At 39.6% G+C, this 4,647-nt stretch overlaps 1 pseudogene; it reads right to left on the bottom strand.

The window, feature by feature from the left end:
- LOC5574057 overlaps positions 1-315 on the bottom strand; it is an 8,545-nt pseudogene extending 8,230 nt beyond the window's left edge.
- Positions 316-4,647: the final 4,332 nt, after the last annotated feature.

Here is a 4,647-nt window from a genome sequence, read left to right as displayed (position 1 = left end):
TTTCACCTTGGTGGTAACGTGTTTAATTCGACCGCGGTCCGATATGGACAGACGCAGGAAGTTTTCCTCCTGTAGGTCGCGATGCGTACCGGACGAGAGGTCCGTGTCCTGCTGCTGGCGCCGTTGATAATCAGATTCGCTGCTAATCTCACCTATCAGATACGTTCCCGGGAGCAGTTTGCTGTCCAGAACTACGAACCGGATCTCGTCCCGCTGCACCTCGATCAAGCCGAACAGCTGACAGAATGTGCACTGTTCCACCAACTTGGACGAGAGATAGATTTTTACGTTCATTTTTTAATTTATTAATTTTTGAAAACATTCTGCGAGTGAAACGAAATCTACTTTGATGAAATTTTGTCTAACGACTTCACCGACTGCGACTTGATCCTTTTGTAACGAATGGGAAACACAAAACGATACGACGATAAATAAGTGCGCGTAGTTCGTCAGCGTCGTATCCAAGCGAGCCGTAGGGGTGAATTCCCCTTCCGCCTCTTGGAATATATTTATTTTAAACTAGTGGTCCCGGCAAACTTCGTCTTGCCCATCAAGTAGGCTGTTGAAAAATGTCATGGTATCTCCTATACAAAATGACATATTAATACTCCTCCGTTTTACCAAATTTTCTGATAACTTCCCTAAACTTTTTCTTCACATGAACACGTCGGAGCCCTTCAAGAAAACAACAGTGAAAGAATTTTGCAAATCGGATGTCTGTTCTCAAGTTATTTCGTGACATACAAACACCACTCCATTTTTATTTATATAGATGCGATCTAGTCACGCATAATTGACTGTGCATTGTGCGATTACCCGCATGCAGTGTTGCTCAGACTCATTTCCCCGAAAATAACATTTTCCGAACTACGAAGCCACGAACTACTATAACCACACAGTACCAAAAAATAATGTGATTTACGTCTTTTGAGATGCACATAAAAGAAGCGAGCCGAATGACGTAAATTTTGTGTCGAATTTCAAATACGTTAGTGTCTGATTCGGGAAATGTCGATTACAGTTCCATTGTTTTCGTGTCCTTTAACATTTAAAATTACATTTTTTGTTCAATACATCTTCAAGGACACGTTTTCGTGTCGTTCCATCACTTACATCATGTGTCATTCAGTCATAACCAGAATTACGTCCAGAGTAATTTTCATTATTTTTAAGAGTGCATGCTCTATCCTCCTAACGCCGCGGCCATAGTAACGCGTCCGCGTCCGCGAACGCGATGCGATCAAAGGATTTCCTGTTGTTGATATTCTGCTTTGCGGGCTCGCACACGCGCACGCATCTCTCGACGCGTTTACTATGGCAGCGCCCTAAGATAGAACAGCAGATGGTTAAGCTTGAGTACTGCACACAAAATCGATCAATTTTGATCCCAGAGAGCCACAATGGACCAATGCACGAGTTCACTCGTTGACGTTTGAGCGGTGCCGTGTTATTTACGTGACCATGGAAACAAGTGAATTCGGCACCGCTCAAACGTCAAATTCATGAACTCGTGCATCGGTCCATGGATCAATGCACGAGTTCACTATTTGACGTTTTAGCGGTTGCCGTGTTATTTATGTAGGGCAAACGCTCCCTTAGTGGAGGTAGCTCCAATAGTGGAGGTAGTGTGTTTTGACATGTTTCGCACTTTTTTATGGCTATGTGATATTTTTCTATGATGTACGATGTGAAAATGATACAAGTTATCGAAAAATATTCATAAAATTTAACCATAAACCTATTTTAAACAATTATTTTGCTTAAATTTTTTGCTCCTTTGCACCTATAGTGGTGCATCAGTACCCATAGTGGAGGGTCCCATAAGAAATCAATGGTTTGCGCCACTAAAGGAACCATTCTTAAACATACCTCCACTAAGGAACAGTGTTCCTATTGTTGGTGCAAGGCTTTTGCAGGGTGAATCGTGATTTTTATACATTTGAATGAAAGAAGGATTTGAATCTAGCGATTGATACGCTAAATCAATAAAATTTTTGATTTTATCACCATGTTTTAGCAGTTTTTCGCTTAGGTGCACCACTATGGTACATTTGCCCTAACCATGGAAACAAGTGAATTCGGCACCGCTCAACGTCAAATTAGGTGAACTCTTGCATTGGTCCATTCAAGTTTCGGTGAAATGAAATGAATGAGTGAGTGAGTGCGAATCATTTCACCGAAACTTGAATTGCGGCCCACCGAGATCGAAACTGTCGGATCCCATGTGCAACACTCAAGCACAACCACCTCCCCTCCATCTCAGGAATACAACGCACAGTTTAACAGTTCATGGCTTCACAATTCGAATTCGGGGAATGAGCATTGCTCCTGTTGTCACCTTTGCACTATGCCACGATTATGTGATAATGTGATGTGATCACACTTAAGGCTGGTTGCTACTAACAAGAAAAGGAATCGCCTATCTCGATGCGTGGAAAATTTCTTCCAAGAAATGGGTCAAGAATATCACATTGTTCCCATTTTTCTGATCGCAGTACGCAGTTGAGAAGAAATGTCACTTCAAAGGGGGCATTCAGTCAGGAATTTCTTTACTTTTCTTGAGCGAAATAGCATACTTAGCTTTAAAATGGAACGCAGAATTTTGTAAAATAAATCACAGAATATAAACTGTGAAACATCGTTTTACAGATTTTCCTGTCCAACACAACTGTCAAAAATTCACAGGACATTAAGCAATGGGAAGTATGCACCATCAACAGAAAAGTAATCGCCTATCTCGATGGGTGGGAAATTTCTTGCAAGAAACGGTCAAAGAACTGGGAGAGAGTAACCAATACAAAATTTATGTACATCATAGTGAACCGGGATTCCGCTGTCACGAACTGTCACTGTGAGCCCAGATCTCAACATTGGACTAACAAGGAAAAAGCGCGTAACTGATTGAAACGCATTTTCACATTTCATCAAAAGTGACAAAAATCGAAATGAAAATCAATTCATGCACACAATGCAAGTAATGTCACATGAGCACCTTTCAATCTGATTGAATAAAAAAGAATTAAAAACGCATAGTTTTACTTTTTCCAATGAAAATGAATATTTAGTGCATAGAAAACTGTGTTCCTTTTTCCATGTTTGTCAGGAAAGATCGAAAGTACACAACAAAAGAAAACTAGCGATTTTCCCCAAGCCTGCCTTGATTGTTGTTGGCAAGCTGGATTTATCTTGCAGTTCAAACAAACATTGTTCTATATTTCGTGTGTAGTATCTGTGCCTCCCTGTCAGGTCAAGAAAAGCATTTTCCTTTGATCGCAGTACTGCCCATAATTGCATATTTGTAACATTCGACAAAAGTACCCGCATAGAAAAGCACAGCTTGCCATACATTGCAAACAGTAATTTTCTTATAGCTGTGAAGGTTAATGTTTCACAAACAGTAGCTTTCATGTTGGACAATATTAAATTTAAATTTTCGTTTAAATCATGATTATTAAATATAGTTTGAGTAATCCATATCAAATAGTAACATCATTTCAAAATGACTGGAAACGGTAAAATTATATAGGGGTTGAGACTCGTAAGAAACAGTGGAGCTATAAGGCCACCATTTGCCGAATGATTTGCGCTTCTACCATATACAGTTTGCCTCTCCACATCTCGATATTGAAGGGACCATCGAGATAGGGAGAGATCGAGACAAAGAACACATTTTTAATGAATACTAGATTGAAAACCACTCCGTTACCAAGAAAATAACAAACAAACAGACTTCACCTCGTGCTCCCAAATTGTTTTGAATCAGTGAAATCGGGTCTAGTAACCTTCGATAGTAAGAATATCGACTTACGGAGAGAAAAACTGGAACGAAAATCAACCAAGTACACATCGAGATAGGGAGATATCGAGATATGGAGGATATCGAGATACGGAGAGTGAAAATGTATGCGGAATGAAGGGACCGAAGAAAGCATCGACATAGGGAGAGATATCGAGATGTAGAACATCGATATGTGGAGAGTCGACTGTATTACCAAATTAATACATTACAGCAAACGGTTGGTTTGTGCGAGCAGCCTTCATTATTGGCAAATATTTTCAAAGCTATGCGATCACTCCGACATCTGGTGGCTAGTAGGAGAACCGGCAAAAAAGAGGTTGGGTTGAGAACTTACCGTGTGCAGCATAGGAAGGAACACACAATTTACACTTTTTCTCGGAACAGTTATTTTGTAGACGATCAGAGATCATTGAGAAACAGAATAAACTTTTTTTCCTTTGAAAATGTACAGATCCGGTCAGTGCTCATGTACGATTAGTGGGATAAAATTGGAAAATTGGTGTTTGGCAACATAGGTTATAAACTTCCGGATTCTTTGTTAGTGGTTAAATTTGTTGTGAAATCACACGTATGGCAAGAATATTGGTACAAAATGAGTATGCCAATGGAAAATAGTTCAATAATCGATTGATTATGAACTAATTTTTGGGTTGAAGAATTGAATTTTGGACGTAAACAAACATTTTCAGTGACATTATATTTGCCTATACACGCTCACAAAAAACCAATGTGTTAATGTCGGACAGTAATGAAATATTTAATTTATCCAAATAACTTTACGTGACTCTACCACGCAAGTGAACAATAGGGTCCTAAAGCCCTGTCTCAATTTTAGAACCAAACGCTTA

Source organism: Aedes aegypti, chromosome 1 (assembly GCF_002204515.2).
Source record: "Aedes aegypti strain LVP_AGWG chromosome 1, AaegL5.0 Primary Assembly, whole genome shotgun sequence".
NCBI lineage: Eukaryota > Metazoa > Arthropoda > Insecta > Diptera > Culicidae > Aedes > Aedes aegypti.
Note: the sequence above shows the minus strand (reverse complement) of the source record. Positions and strands in the feature narration are given on the sequence as shown.